We start from the raw sequence: 8,030 nt of genomic DNA, 5'->3' as shown, positions 1-8,030 counted from the left end.
GTACATTCCTCAGAAAAACTTCGGATGTATGTTCTGTATGACAATAGCATTGCGTTGTCTGTAAAAAAAAAAAATCATGTCTTACGCTTCTTCGGGTAAATCACAATTAGCCTTACATTTTGCTGTAACAGACTTTGCTGTTCTGGTGATCACTACTCATATTCAGCAACCATTTCTTTCCTGCACAAAATAAAACCATAGTTGCAAAAATCAGAAAACACGAGTACACTTAGGTAGTTTTCACTGATTTGGTTCATGATGAGGATTGCCTGGATGCTTCCACTTCATCTGAAGGATGAGAGCAAGTGTCCATTAGAGTTCCTGGACAGAGTCCATTCTCTGCAGGCAACATCTCATTTCTCTTTGAAAGAAGGGGAGGAAATGGCCGCATGTTACGATCACCTAGGTGTTTCAAATGTTCGCTGTGCATATCTGATTGGGATCTGTATTGTCTGTAGGTTTGTTCCGATCTCATTTGTTTCCTTTGGTTACTGTACTCACAAATTGCCTTGTTTCAGGGATGCAAGATACATTCAGAGGAGAGAAATCTACTTCTCCAGAAAATGATCTAGATCAGGAACCAGGTGCAGACTGTTAGAGAGCCTGGAAAACAGTGATTTCTTTCCCCTAAGCACATGGGAAGCTTGGAAAGATGCACCACCTTACACAGATTAGGTACTTTTATGCAAGCAGTGAGATTACTGCTGCTTCTTTTCCTCTTCTGTGTGCCTCGCTACATAGGCCATAGACTTTAAAATTTAGGGAGAGTTGACTCATACGCTTCAGTTGTAGGCCTTACTTCTATTTTTTATGAAAGATTAAGGGCAAACCTCTAGCATAAATGTCTGTTTTCTTGCCTGCCTCGGCTTAGCTGTAGCTATTCGTAAATATATACTCGTTACTAGTGCTACAGTACTGTCTGTCTCATGCCCATGACAAAATTGACCTGGGCTGTAAATCAATAGTGCTGTGAAATATAAGAGTGTCGAACTCCTGTGAAAATCTCAGCCATGTTATGTTCTACACTACATCCATGCAGGCAGCTGCTACAGTTGTCATCTGAAACTTTTCCCAAGGTTTATATTAGGTGTTACCTTTCCCACCCCATTAAAAAAAAAAAACAAACAACCAAACAACCAAACACCAAAAAAACCAAAACAAACCCGTAACACATATTTACAGCTTCCCTTTGGTGACAGATTCTGGGTTTTGGGCCATTGTCAGTCACAAGAAAACATTTCTTTAGCTACTACAAGCACTAATGCTCATTAAAGACCTGAGCCAACTCCCATGGAAGCCATTGGGATTCTTTCAAAAGACTTCCTTGTGGTTCAAATCAGGCTCTGAAACACCTATATTACTAAAAATCACTGTTGTTGCCAGTGAGGACCTTCTGTTGTTTCTATATGAAGTATTTATAAGAAAATATTGAACTGTATTTCACAGTGACTCAGTAAATAACTCATGTCACGCTCAGTGCTTTTGGGCGGTAATTAAAGATTTAAGGCATTCAACAAAAATGTCATTGCTTAATTAAAACCAATAAAAATCTTTCCACATTAAAATATTTGCCTGTTGCCACTCAGACTTTGTTCTAGGTGTACTATAGGATTTTTCTAGCTAATCTTACTTAAAGCAAGCAGTAAGCTATTTTTCCCTGGATGAAAGCTTTAAAAAAATCATATTGGCTTAATCTTCAGACTGTTAAGAACTTTAATATGTATTTCTTCTTCAAACATGTGGTCCCATATGCATTATTTAATTTCATTAGAGATAATGGGCAAATTGATACTCACTATACTTTCATACCGCTCGTGTTTCTTTGTTGGAATTGTGGAGCTATAATCTGGTTATTATCAGGCAGAGCATTACAGACTGCGTTGGCCTCCATGACTGGCTCTCAGGTTCCTCTCCAGCCATTCCTTGGTCTATAAAACACATGCATACTCTTAGTACCTCCAAATCAGCAAAAACTGAACGCCCTCCTCCCTTGCCCCCCCCCCAATACCATTGGTTTGATGAATAACACTGGTTGTTCAGTTGTCCTTGCAGAAGACTCAGTTTCATCACATGCTGAGCAACCACATACCCAGTGAAGCAAAAGAGACAGAACGCCACGAAGGAAGGAGAAATCTGGAATCCACATGTATTGTCCTGGTGAGAAACATGAAGTAGGACCCTGTCATGATGCAAGTTCAAAGGAACTAGCTGGTTTCTTCAAGACCCTCAGATAATGTATTCTGGGGGCTTGGAAAAGAGAAAGATTTGGAAGCCTAGTCTAGATAACCTAATGGAAAAAAGGTCACATTAACCTTAATTTATAAGCTCGAAAGTCTATCCCTTTGCTTTCCAATTCCTGGTTTTGAAGCTGTGGACACAAAATTAGAACGACAAATTGTGTTTAAAAACACCTTCTCAGGTAAGTATTTGTATATCTTTTTTCCTGGATGAAAAGTATTTAGGCCTATTCTAGGTAAGAAGCAGCAAGGGAAAATAACAATTTTACAAAATAAAACTTTGTAAAATCACCTCAGTGAACCAATGTATTTTCACAGAACAGATGGTTCATAATGTAGTTTTTTCACCAATATGATTACATCATAAAATATTCCTCTAGCACAGATATTTGAGCTAGTTCTGTTTGGGCAAGCTCCAGCACTGGCATTAGTATAACTATTCCAGTAAAATACTTAGTTCAACTCTGCTGAATCCAAGTCAGAGACTTTCTCGATGTTTAAATACCCTGTCATCGATTTCTTTTTCTCCATTACTTTTATTTTCACATTCAAAGAAGTTTAAGTAATTAGTAGGTTGGGCTTTTTCTTTTACATAACTGTGATGGCAAATTCAATCATATCATGAATTTTCGGGTGTTATGTACTCTATATTTTAACTTCAGCTAATAAAAGATGAAAGGATTATTAGTACCAAATATTTTGGCTGACCCTAGAATACTGTATTTCATTTTCCACTTTAAATGGCGGTATGTACATTTTCATTAATTTCTGTCTTTGCTTCTTAGCATCCTAATTTCCTCATAGGCTTCACGTGTTTGATATCTTTAAGAAGCCTTTGATCTGTCTTGCACCTTAAAAATATTGAATCTTTTTTGATTTGATGTAATCATTTTTGGTGGGTTCTTTTGATGTCTCCATTGTATTTATTGCTTTTTATATCTCTTTATTTTTACTTTCAAAGAGCCCTCTTTGTTCAGAGACAGACATTACTTTCCCAATGTTATTTTCCTGGCATGTTCATCTATAAGGAATTTGCATCCTTTACTTTTAATTTGAGGGGCTTTTAGACTATACCAGTTCTTAATACTTACCTTCATTCTACGACATCCATGACTGCTAAACATACTGAAAATGTGGCCTTTTGTATTTGGTGGCTGTACTACTGCTGCTTCTCAAGATCACTCCTACGTTAATACAGGTTAAATAAAGACTAGCCTCTTCTTAGAATAGTGGAGCAAGAACTGCTTGAAATGTTAATATAATGCCTCTCTGTTGTTTTGTACCATGCTATTGACTGGTTGATATATAGCTAGTTGAAGTCTTTTTGTTTTGCCAATTTTTGCTGCCTCTTAAAAGCTAACTCAGAACTTTGCAGTGTGCTTCAGTTTTAAGAATCTGAGCGAAAATACAGTGCAGAGTACTGATGGCAGCAAGTTGGCTATCCAACTTGTCTGCATACTGCAAACTGCATACTCAGGCCACAAATTCAGTGGCTTGGTACTTTTCTATCAGAATTTTAATTACAGATGGTGGTACATAACCTTTCAGGAACAGTGTGATTCCCTGATTCACCTAGTCCTCTGTAGCTTATAACATTTCTGATAGTTGCCAGAGACTGTCTCTAGGAACTGAAGTAAAGGGTGGGGGGTTTTTTTTGGTTTTTTTGTTGTTGTTGTTGTTGTTTGGTTTGTTGGTTGGGCGGGTGGTGTGGTTGCCATTTTCATAGTACATCAAAAGTGTCATCCAGTCTAAAACCAGATAATGTGGATAGTTCCAACAGAGAGCCCAGAAGTTGTCTATACCTTAAAGTTCATTGCAGAGCAGTCTGTGGTCATTTAAATGCAGGCCTTACTCTAATGTAGTGGTATATAGTATCATTACTCTTATTAGATATATAGATGACATTCCCCTGTGACACTAGGATTTATCTAGAAGAAAGGAATCCCCAGCTGATTTATTCATATAGCATTAAGGTCTGTTCTTATGAGCAGCTCAAAAGAGATTTAGGACAACACAGGATCTATACTCATTCACAGTTCATAATACACCAGAACCATTTTGCATTCTCACTGAAAGTCCTCTAACAGAGGCAACCGCATCAATTCGTGGGACTTGATTATTAAGCATCTCTCTATAGTTGGTCTGAGCTCCTGCAATCGAGTGGCTGGATGAGAATTTCAGGTTTCACGGTAAGGAAATTGTAGGGTTTTATCCTTCGTGATTGTCAACAACAGCTAGAAAATAAACCACCCTAAGCTCATAAATGGGAAGTAAAATAAGACCTAACATGAATTAATAATTTTAAATGTGTACATTTTCAAGACAATTGCACTTTTAGGTGTCACTGAAGAAATTATTTATGGCAATAAAATCTGCCAGGATGCCAAAAAAAAAAAAAAAAAGACTTCAACTTCACCTTCTGAAGTGGTCCTGCAAGGTCAATGCATATTCCCCATGTTTTAAACTACAGAAGTTCACCTTCTAGTACCTGTCATCCGTAATTCCCCAATGGTCCATGACACAACACAGACATATTTCTTTCCCAAAGCAAAGCCAGAATTTGCAGAAGGGTGGTCACACTCAGATTTTATCCCCAAGAAAGAGAAAAGACATTTCTTTTGTGCTGTTTTTTTGTAAGAATGAATAAATTAAAAATAAATAAATAAAAATTGAGTGGTATTTTGAGTAAACTATTTGTGTAGCTTTCAGGATGGCAGATTCACATAACCCCTCCCCCATATCTTGGTGGATATTAGTTTTATCACAAAGGAAATAATAAAAATGATATTAGAACTCTGTACCTTGCTAAAAGTAAGTGAAGTTGGTACAAATGCTTCGACAATACCTGTACGTGCCTTCTTTCCATATAAAAAGAATCTTCACATTATATATGTCAGCCAGCCAGCCCTCATTTATAATTTCAAGGTCTTTATTGCCATTTTAAAGGTAGGATCTGTGAAATAAAGAATATGGTTGAAGTTGAGCCAAACTTTCACAACAGTGGGTAAAAGAGAAGGTTTCAAGGTTTAATTCTTTGTATAACTGTATCTCAGCATTATCTTCTTAAGTAATATTGAGAAAGGTTAACTACCATATTAGTGCTGATTTTTAGAAAAACGTCATTTGGGGGAAGCTGAATAGAGGGTAGTAACATCAAGATGAAATTACCAACAAAGAAATTGTTCTTTCACTGAAGTAAGCCCCACAGACATTGTAATGTAATTTCTTGTTAATGAATGCATTAATAGAACTTTACCACAGAAGAACCCTCTGAATTTTAAGCTATCATAGATCTTTGTTCAAACTGTGTATGACAAAAACATTTTATATCAATTATATATTTCATTTGCACAGTTGGATGAAATAATGATAGATTCTGAGTCTATTTCCCAGTAACTCAGGAACAGTAATTAAAATAATTAAAATTCTTTCCACAGCATAAAAATTTGACAATGCAATGTCATTTGCAGACCCATCAGGAGGACCTCACTGATGGGGTGGGGGTTTTACATGTACATGGCTGCTAAGATCCAAGGTTTGAGGGAGCAAGAATTTATACAGCGAGTGTCTGAACCACAGAATATTCTTTCCCTCCCTTCTTGCTCACGTACCCAAGAGTTTAGCGTGGAAGAGGAACTAAAGGGGTTTCTATTAGTCGTCCTCCATTGCTCTTAAGCAAAGAGCAACCCAGGCTCACGCTGCAAGGCAGCCCCTAGCCCCATGCAATAATTTCAGCATTAGCAAGAGGCTTACCATCTACAGACCTGAAGGTTATGCAGGTTACTTACCAGGAGCCCAAGGGCCACATCCAATTTGCATATAAACTATAGACATTTATTATAAGTGCATATAACCATATTTGGTATGCAGATGGAACATAATGTATAGCGGTTCAAGTTCATTAGCAACACCAGCCAGCAGTTCTGCTGTTTTGTCCCCATCCTTCACTTACAGGAAGATGGCAGCTGGAGCCCACATTATATGACTCAGCAGGTCTCATCTGGCCCTTGGGCTGCACATTACATGCCCCCGCTCTACTGTTTGATGTGCTGAACAATCTCCGATTTCCAACTGGGGATGTAAACTGATAATGAGATTGCTTTAATGCTCTAAATCTCAGTGGCATTATCACAAAGGCCATTTTCTGGCTTCTGCAGTTGTCTGAAAAGGAAAGGGAGATAAACAGTAGAGGTGAAAACAGAATTGTTGTATAAGTTACAAGAGAAACACGAGCTGCTGATTCAGGAGAAAGTGTAAACTGGTTGCGGTCAAGCAGCAATTTTGTTTTCTTCTGATACATGTCACATTGAGTATTTATTTAAAATGCTGTTCAGGTGGACAGGCTCGAAGGAAGTTGCATCATATTTCCACCAGAGTCATGGGAACGGCAGATAAACGCTGCAAATGCCTTACAAACATTAAAATAGCATAGTACGCCATGCAATCTTTTTGTGTACAACCACAGTATGCCAAGAGATCTGCTTTACATCAGCAACAAAACCAATGATCTGTTAAATGCAACATTAAACAATCTACTATCACTTCTGTTTCCAGGTGTTATGACAGTCCATAATTACTTCTCTAATTCTCACTTAACATTTGGGCCATAGCATAGATTCTAGTTGTCAGGCATCATGTAATTCTATTTTGAAATTTGTTAAAGAAGTATAGTCTTGAGAAACCATAAACAGCAGGGGCCAAATTTTAATAAGTATCTCTGTTAATGTCACTTCAGCAACATGATTCCCACTATTTTAATCACAGGGGGTCTTTAACATGCCTTCAGGGACACACAGTTAAAGCCAAGAAAAATGTCACAATTATTAACTGACTACAAAGAAAGAAAAGTAAGGAAGTTGTTTAAGCATTGCTAGAAAATTACTCTCTTAATTAGAGCATTAGAACATCTCTATACTTCCTCTTCAGTAGCGAGTGGTAATGATGTATATATTTATACTGGGGTAAACATACAAGACATTGACCTTTACTAAAATTAGCCGGTAATGATTCTCTTGCAACATCCCTGAACTCCTGAGACTCGTTTGTGCTGTCCAGCGAGGCTGGCCCCACCGCGTGTCCCCTCTGCCCGCTTCCCCCTGCCCTGTCCCACATCACACCTGTGACACGTGGGGGGCCACGACTCAGACCCCATCCTTAAGCTATGTGTGCCCCTATCCAGGGACATCCAGCAACGCACTGGCAGAGCACTGAGCTGCTCTGCGCTCAGGGGTGTGTTGGATGAAGGCAGGTGGGCAGGCAGGACGATACACAGCTGTACTAAATGAACATGCTGGGAGGTCTCCAAGTGGGTTCAATGGGGGAGTTAAAAGGTACGTGCCACAAACCCCAAACTCTTTCTGTGTGTTTTCAGCTCAGTTGGGGCCTTATGCAACAACTGAGAAAAAAATTAGGAAAAGGAAACTCAAGTCTTAAACGTCTCCTGTCCCAACAGCCAGGATGTCCAGCTGTGCAACCGTCAACTTCTTTTACCATGAGAATGCCTCTTTGGCCTTTCGCCTGCCGGGACAGTGCAGAGCTGCAGTAGCAGGGCACAGATTGCAGAGAACCACACATTCCTAGACACCACCATTAGATCCTTATGTTCTACATTTTTTTCAACAGTCCTTGAATGATACTGTGAGGAGGGAGAAAAAAACCCCGACAGTACCATACTGAGAAAATGCCTCTCAAACGCTTCCACAACATACCACGTGTCAGAACACCAGAATGGTGGAGGTGTATGGTATTATACTAACTACTGCATGCTGCAAGTGAAGTCTGCTATGTCAAGTA

The 8,030-nt window shown here is 38.8% G+C and overlaps 1 long non-coding RNA gene across 1 annotated transcript; it reads right to left on the bottom strand.

The window, feature by feature from the left end:
* Nucleotides 1–1,713: 1,713 nt before the first annotated feature.
* LOC138683919 (uncharacterized) lies at nucleotides 1,714–6,394 on the bottom strand. The gene is made up of 4 exons (XR_011323469.1): nucleotides 6,190–6,394; nucleotides 4,654–5,190; nucleotides 2,009–2,247; nucleotides 1,714–1,928 (listed from the first exon to the last, which is right to left on the bottom strand). It is a non-coding gene; the product is annotated as an uncharacterized lncRNA (long non-coding RNA).
* Between the last annotated feature and the right edge of the window lie 1,636 nt (nucleotides 6,395–8,030).

Source organism: Haliaeetus albicilla, chromosome 1 (genome assembly GCF_947461875.1).
Source record: "Haliaeetus albicilla chromosome 1, bHalAlb1.1, whole genome shotgun sequence".
In the NCBI taxonomy this organism is placed as follows: Eukaryota; Metazoa; Chordata; class Aves; order Accipitriformes; family Accipitridae; genus Haliaeetus; species Haliaeetus albicilla.
The sequence above is the reverse complement of the archived record's forward strand: the minus strand, read 5'-3'. Positions and strand labels throughout refer to the sequence as shown.